This window comes from Sturnus vulgaris, unplaced genomic scaffold (genome assembly GCF_052056855.1).
Source record: "Sturnus vulgaris isolate bStuVul1 unplaced genomic scaffold, bStuVul1.hap1 Scaffold_183, whole genome shotgun sequence".
Lineage (NCBI taxonomy): Eukaryota > Metazoa > Chordata > Aves > Passeriformes > Sturnidae > Sturnus > Sturnus vulgaris.
This window is the reverse complement of record NW_028276119.1, coordinates 230,001-242,500: the sequence shown is the minus strand read 5'-3', so window position 1 is coordinate 242,500 and position 12,500 is coordinate 230,001.

Below are 12,500 nucleotides of genomic sequence, written 5' to 3'. Positions count from 1 at the left end.
GACCTGTTGCCCTCGGCCGGCCTTTGTACCTGACGGCCGAATGCTGGGTAGACCTGTTGCCCTCTGCCGGCCGTCTTTCCGGCTGGCCTAATGCTGGGTAGACCTGTTGCCCTCGGCCGGCCCTGGTACCGGCCGGCATAATGCTGGGTAGACCTGTTGCCCTCGGCCGGTCTTTGTCTCTGGCCACCCGCGGCGTGGTAGTCCTGTTACCGTCGGCCGGCCTTGCAGCCCGGCCGCCGCGCGATGGCGCCCCGTCTCTTCCATCGGACGCGCGGCCCCCTTGTCGTCTCTGCAGCGGCGAGCACGCCTTCGGCGGTCGGCCTGCACGTCCGGCATGACCGCGGGCACTGGCAGCCCAGCAGGCAGCCCTGCTCTCGCGTCTTCTTCCCCCCGGCGAAAGGCGGGGCGTGAAGGCGGGCGACTTTCGGTCCCAGCCGTGCCCAGGTGTCCCTGCCGGCTCCGTGCGCCAGCATCCACTGGCGAGCTCCGCCGGCCTCTTCCCCAGCCGCGGCCCCTGTCCGCTCCGCCGTCATGGTGCCGGCACCCCACTTCCCCAAGCGCTCCCCGACAGGAGCAGGCAGCGTTGTCGCGCCCCCTCCCCGTGCTCGAATGGACCGCGGCCCTGCTCCGGGCTTCATTTCTGCAGCGCGCTCGCTCGCTCGCTCGCTCGCGCGCTCCCTCCCTCCCCCCCCCCTCCCCCCTCCCCCCGGCCGCCCACCCGCCGCGCTGCCGCCCTGCCGCAGGCTTGAGCGGCGCCGGGGCGGAGGAGGAAGGAACGCCACCAAAGCAAAAGGCTCCGAGAAAGCTGAACAGAGAGCTTCTTTGACCAGGGACAGACGGCGCCAATCATCCCGCCGCCATCCCTGCTTGTGCACCAGGCTCTCCGCCTGCCGACCTCGGCATCAGCCTCCCGCCGCCGCCGTGTAAACTGCCCGGTGGGACCGTGGGCGGGGGCAGGAAGAGGCTGAAAGTGCTGCCAGGGAGGCTGATGGCGGAGGGCGGGGTCGCCCCCAACCGACAATGGGCAGGGCCCGAGGCAGTCTGAAAGCGCTGCCAGGGAGGCTGATGGCGGAGGGCGGGGTCGCCCCCAACCGACAATGGGCAGGGCCCGAGGCAGTCTGAAAGCGCTGCCAGGGAGGCTGAGGGCGGGGGGCGGGGCGCCCCCAACCGACAATGGGCAGGGCCCGAGGCAGTCTGAAAGCGCTGCCAGGGAGGCTGAGGGCGGGGGGCGGGGCGCCCCCAGCCGACAATGGGCAGGGGCCCGAGAGAGTCTGAAAGCGCTGCCAGGGAGGCTGACGGCGGGGGGCAGGGCGCCCCCAGCCGACAATGGGCAGGGGCGGGGAAAGTCTGAAAGCGCTGCATGGGAGGTTGATGGCGGAGGGCGGGCTCGCCCCCAGCGTTAATGGGTGGCTGCGGAAGACGGGGCAGGGACAGGGAGAGGGCAGGCGGCTTCGTGCCGGCCCCGGGCGCCTCGACAGCGAGCCCTCACGGCCCCCCAAACCCGCGCCGAGGCCCCAAGAGCTCTGCAGACCTTCCGCGGAAGAACCGGCCCGAAAGCGGCCACCCGCTTGCCGACGGCGGCGCCGGTCGCCTCGATGCAGCCGCCTCCGTGGGGCGGGAAGGGGCAGGGCGAGTTGTGCCAGGGCGCGGCGGCTTTGGGCCGAGTTTCGCTGCACGTACGTGCTTCCCCTGGCTGTGCTGCGGCCCGTGAGGTTCTGTTTTGTGGTGGGGGGGGGCTCTGTAGGTAGGGTCTCTGGGGGACGGGGGAGGAGGCGTGGGGTAGGGAGGACGCCGTTTGGGGGGGTCAGTGTGTCAGCAGGGCGAGAACCGGGCACAGGCCCTCCGTCAGCTCGGCTGTGGGCCCAAAGGGATCACAAATAAGATTTGGCAAGAGTTTTGTTTTCCGGAAAAGATTTTCTTTCCGAGTAAATAGAAGAGGCAATCATTCAAAAAAGGCAAAGAGGAAATGAAACAAATCAAATCAAATCAAAACAAAACAAAACAAAACAAAACAAAACGAAATAAAATAAAATAATAAAATGAAATGAAAAGAAATGAAATGAAATGATGAAATAAAATGTTGTCGAAAATATGTCTTGGTCTTGAAATCGATTCTGCCGGGCGGGGCAAGGCTGCTGGAGCACTTGGGCTCCGGAGCGTTAAGAGGCTGTGGGGTTTCCCCGGCTCCGAGATGGTACAAGGATGCCTCGTCTACCCGGATCCGCGAAACGTGGCCCGTCCCGCGGCGGCCAGGTCGACGCGGCTCCGGGGCCGGTGGCGTGGGACCGCCGTCGCCGGCGAAGGCGCAGCGGCGGCGGCCGTGGCCGCGACGACCAGGTCTACACGACTCCGGGAAACTTGGCCGGTCCCGCGGCGGCCAGGTCTACTGGGCTCCGGGATGGGCGGCCGCCGTGGCCGCGGCGACCAGGTCTACCCGCCTCCGGGACCGGCGGCGTGGGTCCGCCGTCGAGGGCGAGGGCGCTGCGACGGCCGCGGCGACCGGGTCTACCTAGCTCCGGTGCGACCCGGGCTGCGTGCAGCATGGCGAAGGTAGACCTGTGGTCCGCATCACGGCGTGGGCAGACCTGGTGTCCGCAGCATGGAGCGGGTAGACATGTTGTCCGCCGCATGGAGTGGGTAGACCTGTTGTCCGCGTAATGGAGTAGTTAGACCTGGTGTCCGCAGCTTGGAGTGGGTAGACCTGTTGTCCGCAGCAAGCCGTGGGTAGACCTGGTGTCCGCAGCATGACCTGGGTAGACCTGGTGTCCGCAGCTTGGTAGACCTGTTGCCCGTTTCATGGCTGGGTAGACCTGGTGTCCGCAGCAAGCCGTGGGTAGACCTGGTGTCCGCAGCTTGGTAGACCTGTTGCCCGTTTCATGGCTGGGTAGACCTGTTGTCCGCAGCATTGAGTTGGTAGACCTGGTGTCCGCAGCATGCCCTGGGTAGACCTGGTGTCCGCAGCTTGGTAGACCTGTTGCCCGTTTCATGGCTGGGTAGACCTGTTGTCCGCAGCATTGAGTGGGTAGACCTGGTGTCCGCAGCATGCCCTGGGTAGACCTGGTGTCCGCAGCTTGGTAGACCTGTTGCCCGTTTCATGGCTGGGTAGACCTGGTGTCCGCAGCAAGCCGTGAGTAGACCTGTTGCCCGTTTCATGGCTGGGTAGACCTGGTGTCCGCAGCATGCCCTGGGTAGACCTGGTGTCCGCAGCTTGGTAGACCTGTTGCCCGTTTCATGGCTGGGTAGACCTGGTGTCCGCAGCAAGCCGTGGGTAGACCTGGTGTCCGCAGCTTGGTAGACCTGTTGCCCGTTTCATGGCTGGGTAGACCTGGTGTCCGCAGCAAGCCGTGAGTAGACCTGTTGCCCGTTTCATGGCTGGGTAGACCTGGTGTCCGCAGCATGCCCTGGGTAGACCTGGTGTCCGCAGCTTGGTAGACCTGTTGCCCGTTTCATGGCTGGGTAGACCTGTTGTCCGCAGCAAGCCGTGAGTAGACCTGTTGCCCGTTTCATGGCTGGGTAGACCTGTTGTCCGCAGCATGCCCTGGGTAGACCTGGTGTCCGCAGCTTGGTAGACCTGTTGCCCGTTTCATGGCTGGGTAGACCTGTTGTCCGCAGCATTGAGTGGGTAGACCTGTTGCCCGTTTCATGGCTGGGTAGACCTGGTGTCCGCAGCTTGGTAGACCTGTTGCCCGTTTCATGGCTGGGTAGACCTGGTGTCCGCAGCATTGAGTTGGTAGACCTGGTGTCCGCTACATACCCTGGGTAGACCTGGTGTCCGCAGCTTGGTAGACCTGTTGCCCGTTTCATGGCTGGGTAGACCTGGTGTCCGCAGCATTGAGTTGGTAGACCTGGTGTCCGCAGCATGCCCTGGGTAGACCTGTTGTCCGCAGCTTGGTAGACCTGTTGCCCGATTCATGGCTGGGTAGACCTGGTGTCCGCAGCAAGCCGTGAGTAGACCTGTTGCCCGTTTCATGGCTGGGTAGACCTGGTGTCCGCAGCATGCCCTGGGTAGACCTGTTGTCCGCAGCTTGGTAGACCTGTTGCCCGTTTCATGGCTGGGTAGACCTGTTGTCCGCAGCAAGCCGTGAGTAGACCTGTTGCCCGTTTCATGGCTGGGTAGACCTGGTGTCCGCAGCATGCCCTGGGTAGACCTGGTGTCCGCAGCTTGGTAGACCTCTTGCCCGTTTCATGGCTGGGTAGACCTGTTGTCCGCAGCAAGCCGTGGGTAGACCTGGTGTCCGCAGCATGCCCTGGGTAGACCTGGTGTCCGCAGCTTGGTAGACCTGTTGCCCGTTTCATGGCTGGGTAGACCTGGTGTCCGCAGCAAGCCGTGAGTAGACCTGTTGCCCGTTTCATGGCTGGGTAGACCTGGTGTCCGCAGCATGCCCTGGGTAGACCTGGTGTCCGCAGCTTGGTAGACCTGTTGCCCGTTTCATGGCTGGGTAGACCTGGTGTCCGCAGCAAGCCGTGAGTAGACCTGTTGCCCGTTTCATGGCTGGGTAGACCTGGTGTCCGCAGCATGCCCTGGGTAGACCTGGTGTCCGCAGCTTGGTAGACCTGTTGCCCGTTTCATGGCTGGGTAGACCTGGTGTCCGCAGCAAGCCGTGGGTAGACCTGGTGTCCGCAGCTTGGTAGACCTGTTGCCCGATTCATGCCTGGGTAGACCTGTTGTCCGCAGCAAGCCGTGGGTAGACCTGGTGTCCGCAGCTTGGTAGACCTGTTGCCCGATTCATGCCTGGGTAGACCTGTTGCCCGCAGCATTGAGTTGGTAGACCTGTTGCCCGTTTCATGGCTGGGTAGACCTGGTGTCCGCAGCATTGAGTTGGTAGACCTGGTGTCCGCAGCATGCCCTGGGTAGACCTGGTGTCCGCAGCTTGGTAGACCTGTTGCCCGTTTCATGGCTGGGTAGACCTGTTGTCCGCAGCATTGAGTTGGTAGACCTGGTGTCCGCAGCATGCCCTGGGTAGACCTGGTGTCCGCAGCTTGGTAGACCTGTTGCCCGTTTCATGGCTGGGTAGACCTGGTGTCCGCAGCTTGGTAGACCTGTTGCCTGTTTCATGGCTGGGTAGACCTGGTGTCCGCAGCAAGCCGTGAGTAGACCTGTTGCCCGTTTCATGGCTGGGTAGACCTGGTGTCCGCAGCATGCCCTGGGTAGACCTGGTGTCCGCAGCTTGGTAGACCTGTTGCCCGTTTCATGGCTGGGTAGACCTGTTGTCCGCTGCAAGCCGTGAGTAGACCTGTTGCCCGTTTCATGGCTGGGTAGACCTGGTGTCCGCAGCATTGAGTGGGTAGACCTGGTGTCCGCAGCTTGGTAGACCTGTTGCCCGTTTCATGGCTGGGTAGACCTGTTGTCCGCAGCATTGAGTGGGTAGACCTGTTGCCCGTTTCATGGCTGGGTAGACCTGTTGTCCGCAGCAAGCCGTGGGTAGACCTGGTGTCCGGAGCTTGGTAGACCTGTTGCCCGATTCATGCCTGGGTAGACCTGTTGTCCGCAGCAAGCCGTGGGTAGACCTGGTGTCCGCAGCATGCCCTGGGTAGACCTGTTGTCCGCAGCTTGGTAGACCTGTTGCCCGTTTCATGGCTGGGTAGACCTGTTGTCCGCAGCAAGCCGTGAGTAGACCTGTTGCCCGTTTCATGGCTGGGTAGACCTGGTGTCCGCAGCATGCCCTGGGTAGACCTGGTGTCCGCAGCTTGGTAGACCTGTTGCCCGTTTCATGGCTGGGTAGACCTGTTGTCCGCAGCAAGCCGTGGGTAGACCTGGTGTCCGCAGCATGCCCTGGGTAGACCTGGTGTCCGCAGCCTGGTAGACCTGTTGCCCGTTTCATGGCTGGGTAGACCTGGTGTCCGCAGCAAGCCGTGGGTAGACCTGGTGTCCGCAGCATGCCCTGGGTAGACCTGGTGTCCGCAGCTTGGTAGACCTGTTGCCCGTTTCATGGCTGGGTAGACCTGGTGTCCGCAGCAAGCCGTGAGTAGACCTGTTGCCCGTTTCATGGCTGGGTAGACCTGTTGTCCGCAGCATGCCCTGGGTAGACCTGTTGTCCGCAGCTTGGTAGACCTGTTGCCCGTTTCATGGCTGGGTAGGCCTGGTGTCCGCAGCATGCCCTGGGTAGACCTGGTGTCCGCAGCTTGGTAGACCTGTTGCCCGTTTCATGGCTGGGTAGACCTGGTGTCCGCAGCAAGCCGTGGGTAGACCTGGTGTCCGCAGCTTGGTAGACCTGTTGCCCGATTCATGCCTGGGTAGACCTGTTGTCCGCAGCAAGCCGTGGGTAGACCTGGTGTCCGCAGCTTGGTAGACCTGTTGCCCGTTTCATGGCTGGGTAGACCTGTTGTCCGCAGCATTGAGTTGGTAGACCTGTTGCCCGTTTCATGGCTGGGTAGACCTGGTGTCCGCAGCATTGAGTGAGTAGACCTGTTGCCCGTTTCATGGCTGGGTAGACCTGGTGTCCGCAGCTTGGTAGACCTGTTGCCCGTTTCATGGCTGGGTAGACCTGGTGTCCGCAGCATGCCCTGGGTAGACCTGGTGTCCGCAGCTTGGTAGACCTGTTGCCCGTTTCATGGCTGGGTAGACCTGGTGTCCGCAGCAAGCCGTGGGTAGACCTGGTGTCCGCAGCTTGGTAGACCTGTTGCCCGTTTCATGGCTGGGTAGACCTGTTGTCCGCAGCATTGAGTTGGTAGACCTGTTGTCCGCAGCAAGCCGTGGGTAGACCTGGTGTCCGCAGCATGCCCTGGGTAGACCTGGTGTCCGCAGCTTGGTAGACCTGTTGCCCGTTTCATGCCTGGGTAGACCTGTTGTCCGCAGCAAGCCGTGGGTAGACCTGGTGTCCGCAGCATGCCCTGGGTAGACCTGGTGTCCGCAGCTTGGTAGACCTGTTGCCCGTTTCATGGCTGGGTAGACCTGTTGTCCGCAGCAAGCCGTGAGTAGACCTGTTGCCCGTTTCATGGCTGGGTAGACCTGGTGTCCGCAGCATGCCCTGGGTAGACCTGGTGTCCGCAGCTTGGTAGACCTGTTGCCCGTTTCATGGCTGGGTAGACCTGTTGTCCGCAGCAAGCCGTGGGTAGACATGGTGTCCGGAGCTTGGTAGACCTGTTGCCCGATTCATGCCTGGGTAGACCTGTTGTCCGCAGCATTGAGTGGGTAGACCTGGTGTCCGCAGCATGCCCTGGGTAGACCTGTTGTCCGCAGCTTGGTAGACCTGTTGCCCGTTTCATGGCTGGGTAGACCTGTTGTCCGCAGCAAGCCGTGAGTAGACCTGTTGCCCGTTTCATGGCTGGGTAGACCTGTTGTCCGCAGCATGCCCTGGGTAGACCTGGTGTCCGCAGCTTGGTAGACCTGTTGCCCGTTTCATGGCTGGGTAGACCTGGTGTCCGCAGCAAGCCGTGGGTAGACCTGGTGTCCGCAGCATGCCCTGGGTAGACCTGGTGTCCGCAGCTTGGTAGACCTGTTGCCCGTTTCATGGCTGGGTAGACCTGTTGTCTGCAGCAAGCCGTGGGTAGACCTGGTGTCCGGAGCTTGGTAGACCTGTTGCCCGATTCATGCCTGGGTAGACCTGTTGTCCGCAGCATTGAGTGGGTAGACCTGGTGTCCGCAGCATGCCCTGGGTAGACCTGGTGTCCGCAGCTTGGTAGACCTGTTGCCCGTTTCATGGCTGGGTAGACCTGGTGTCCGCAGCAAGCCGTGAGTAGACCTGTTGCCCGTTTCATGGCTGGGTAGACCTGGTGTCCGCAGCATGCCCTGGGTAGACCTGGTGTCCGCAGCTTGGTAGACCTGTTGCCCGTTTCATGGCTGGGTAGACCTGTTGTCCGCAGCAAGCCGTGGGTAGACCTGGTGTCCGGAGCTTGGTAGACCTGTTGCCCGATTCATGCCTGGGTAGACCTGTTGTCCGCAGCATTGAGTGGGTAGACCTGGTGTCCGCAGCATGCCCTGGGTAGACCTGTTGTCCGCAGCTTGGTAGACCTGTTGCCCGTTTCATGGCTGGGTAGACCTGTTGTCCGCAGCAAGCCGTGAGTAGACCTGTTGCCCGTTTCATGGCTGGGTAGACCTGGTGTCCGCAGCATGCCCTGGGTAGACCTGGTGTCCGCAGCTTGGTAGACCTGTTGCCCGTTTCATGGCTGGGTAGACCTGGTGTCCGCAGCAAGCCGTGGGTAGACCTGGTGTCCGCAGCATGCCCTGGGTAGACCTGGTGTCCGCAGCTTGGTAGACCTGTTGCCCGTTTCATGGCTGGGTAGACCTGGTGTCCGCAGCAAGCCGTGGGTAGACCTGGTGTCCGCAGCATGCCCTGGGTAGACCTGGTGTCCGCAGCTTGGTAGACCTGTTGCCCGTTTCATGGCTGGGTAGACCTGGTGTCCGCAGCAAGCCGTGGGTAGACCTGGTGTCCGCAGCTTGGTAGACCTGTTGCCCGATTCATGCCTGGGTAGACCTGTTGTCCGCAGCATTGAGTGGGTAGACCTGGTGTCCGCAGCATGCCCTGGGTAGACCTGGTGTCCGCAGCTTGGTAGACCTGTTGCCCGTTTCATGGCTGGGTAGACCTGGTGTCCGCAGCAAGCCGTGGGTAGACCTGGTGTCCGGAGCTTGGTAGACCTGTTGCCCGATTCATGCCTGGGTAGACCTGTTGTCCGCAGCATTGAGTGGGTAGACCTGGTGTCCGCAGCATGCCCTGGGTAGACCTGTTGTCCGCAGCTTGGTAGACCTGTTGCCCGTTTCATGGCTGGGTAGACCTGTTGTCCGCAGCAAGCCGTGAGTAGACCTGTTGCCCGTTTCATGGCTGGGTAGACCTGGTGTCCGCAGCATGCCCTGGGTAGACCTGGTGTCCGCAGCTTGGTAGACCTGTTGCCCGTTTCATGGCTGGGTAGACCTGTTGTCCGCAGCAAGCCGTGGGTAGACCTGGTGTCCGCAGCATGCCCTGGGTAGACCTGGTGTCCGCAGCTTGGTAGACCTGTTGCCCGTTTCATGGCTGGGTAGACCTGGTGTCCGCAGCAAGCCGTGGGTAGACCTGGTGTCCGCAGCATGCCCTGGGTAGACCTGGTGTCCGCAGCTTGGTAGACCTGTTGCCCGTTTCATGGCTGGGTAGACCTGTTGTCCGCAGCAAGCCGTGGGTAGACCTGGTGTCCGCAGCATGCCCTGGGTAGACCTGGTGTCCGCAGCTTGGTAGACCTGTTGCCCGTTTCATGCCCTGGGTAGACCTGTTGTCCGCAGCTGGGTAGACCTGTTGTCCGCAGCAAGCCGTGGGTAGACCTGGTGTCCGCAGCATGCCCTGGGTAGACCTGGTGTCCGCAGCTTGGTAGACCTGTTGCCCGTTTCATGGCTGGGTAGACCTGGTGTCCGCAGCAAGCCGTGGGTAGACCTGGTGTCCGCAGCATGCCCTGGGTAGACCTGGTGTCCGCAGCTTGGTAGACCTGTTGCCCGTTTCATGGCTGGGTAGACCTGGTGTCCGCAGCAAGCCGTGGGTAGACCTGGTGTCCGCAGCATGCCCTGGGTAGACCTGGTGTCCGCAGCTTGGTAGACCTGTTGCCCGTTTCATGGCTGGGTAGACCTGGTGTCCGCAGCAAGCCGTGGGTAGACCTGGTGTCCGGAGCTTGGTAGACCTGTTGCCCGATTCATGCCTGGGTAGACCTGTTGTCCGCAGCATTGAGTGGGTAGACCTGGTGTCCGCAGCATGCCCTGGGTAGACCTGTTGTCCGCAGCTTGGTAGACCTGTTGCCCGTTTCATGGCTGGGTAGACCTGTTGTCCGCAGCAAGCCGTGGGTAGACCTGGTGTCCGGAGCTTGGTAGACCTGTTGCCCGATTCATGCCTGGGTAGACCTGTTGTCCGCAGCATTGAGTGGGTAGACCTGGTGTCCGCAGCATGCCCTGGGTAGACCTGTTGTCCGCAGCTTGGTAGACCTGTTGCCCGTTTCATGGCTGGGTAGACCTGTTGTCCGCAGCAAGCCGTGAGTAGACCTGTTGCCCGTTTCATGGCTGGGTAGACCTGGTGTCCGCAGCATGCCCTGGGTAGACCTGGTGTCCGCAGCTTGGTAGACCTGTTGCCCGTTTCATGGCTGGGTAGACCTGTTGTCCGCAGCAAGCCGTGGGTAGACCTGGTGTCCGCAGCATGCCCTGGGTAGACCTGGTGTCCGCAGCTTGGTAGACCTGTTGCCCGTTTCATGGCTGGGTAGACCTGGTGTCCGCAGCAAGCCGTGGGTAGACCTGGTGTCCGCAGCATGCCCTGGGTAGACCTGGTGTCCGCAGCTTGGTAGACCTGTTGCCCGTTTCATGGCTGGGTAGACCTGTTGTCCGCAGCAAGCCGTGGGTAGACCTGGTGTCCGCAGCATGCCCTGGGTAGACCTGGTGTCCGCAGCTTGGTAGACCTGTTGCCCGTTTCATGCCCTGGGTAGACCTGTTGTCCGCAGCTGGGTAGACCTGTTGTCCGCAGCAAGCCGTGGGTAGACCTGGTGTCCGCAGCATGCCCTGGGTAGACCTGGTGTCCGCAGCTTGGTAGACCTGTTGCCCGTTTCATGGCTGGGTAGACCTGTTGTCCGCAGCAAGCCGTCGGTAGACCTGTTGCCCGTTTCATGGCTGGTAGACCTGTTGTCCGCCGCCGGCCTGGAAGTACTCCAAGGGGTCGCTGTTTCTCGCTGCCTCCGGCTATGTCATCGTAGAAGGCGGCGTGCGCCACTGCGCCCCCTCGGTCACGTACATCGGTTCTCTTTCCGGCCTCCGCCGCTTCGGGCCCATCTGTCCGTATTATGGGAACGAGGTGACGGGCCGTATCCCCACAGGCTGTTGCCGTGCCTGTGTCCGTGGCGGAGAAGGGCGGACGCGCGTGCGGTCGCCAGGGCCAGAAGAACACCGCCGATGTCGGGGCGAGTCGCGTGGCTTCGTCCGGCTTCCCGTCTTACCCAGTTCGACTGGGACAGGTTAGCCCAGAGAGAGAGACCGATGCGATCCGAGAGCCGCTCCCCGGCCCAGGCGAGGCTGCGTGCTCAGTCGGGGGAGAAGCGAGAAAGCCCCCAGAGAGACCGATGCGATCCGAGAGCCGCTCCCCGGCCCAGGCCGAGGCTGCGTGTTCAGTCCGGGGGAGAAGCGAGAAAGCCCCCAGAGAGAGCGATGCGATCCGAGAGCCACCGCGCTCCCCCGGCCCAGGCGAGGCTGCGTTGTTCCAGGCGGGGGAGAAGCGAGAAAAAGGCCCAGAGAGAGGGCGAGAAAGCCGCGAGTGTGTCCCGCTCCGGCCCGGCTGCTGCCGGTTTCGTGACAACGGGGAGCCGGGCGCCTGCTCGCTCCCCCGGGGATGGTGGCGGGCGAGGCGGCGGCGCCTCGCCCCTTTTCTGCCCGGCCTTAAGCCGGGGCCCCGCCCGCTCGCCGGGTGCGGCATTTCTTCGGCTGTCGGTCCCGGTGCACGCTGGTGGCCGGCAGCCGGGGCTGGATTTCTGTGGGGCCGGCCCGGGGTTGTGTTGAGCCTGCCCGGGCTTTCCCTGGCCCCCCTCCCCGAGAGCCCCCCGGGCGTGGCTCGCTTGGCCGAGGTTGGCTGCGCCTCGTTTCCCGCTCCCGACCTGTGTTGCCAGAGTTGTGTCCGTATCGAAAGGGCAGCGGGGGACATGCAGTGGGGCGTGTGGCCTCGCCTCTCGGCTTCGCTTGCTTGCCTGCGAAGGGGGGCTCGGTGACGGGAGTGTCCGGCCCTGCCGTGTGTTGTTGAAGTCGTCCCCCTTCCTCGGCCCTAAGCCGGGGACCCGCGTGTAGCGGGCAGAATTTTTCCGGGGCGGCGGTCGGCCGCGGTGGCCGGCCGTGTCCCCCCCCCCAGGACGGACCCCGCAACCCAACAGAGAGCGAGCGAGCGAGTGAGCCCCCGAGAGTGTGTCGTGGGCGGGGCGGCGGCGCCTCGCCCTTTCTCGGTATCGGCCGGGCGCGATCGAGGCACCGTGCCGGGGCGGCCCGTGGTGTCTGGCCTGCCCCGGCTGCCGTGGTTGCCGTTGCCGGCGGGGGCTGGGTTTTGCGAGCGGCTCCGTTCTTTTTTATTAAAGCGTGCCGGTGTGCGGGGCAGTGTGGGGGTGCCCGCCCGGCCTCCGTTCTTTTTCTCTCGCGGCCCTAAGCCGCGGCACCGAGAAGCGCGCGCTGACGAAGGGTCACGGGCCGCCACCGAAGCGAAAGCGAAAGGCGAGAGAGAAGGGCTGGCTGTGTTGGCGAGTGAGAAAAGAGACCGTATGTCCGGTGGTTGGAGGGGTTTTACGGGAGGAGTTGAGAGGCGCGTTCTCGCCCCCACCCCTGGCTCGTGACCCCCGTGGCTAGCACGGGTCGTGCGACGCATGGCGTGCTTTTTTTTTTAGTTTTTTTTTTGGTGCGGTGGCTTGCCCTTCCCCCCGGCTTTTTTTCCGGGTGGGAAGCCGATCGCTGCGAGGCGGGCGAAAGCCGGTGGCCCGCGGCGTGGTCGGTGGCAGCTGCTCCGTTTTCCGTTGTCTTGCGGCCCGCGGGCGGGTGGCGGCACCCCCCGCTCTCTTCCTCTGCTGCGTGATCGATCCCGAAGGTTGCAAGC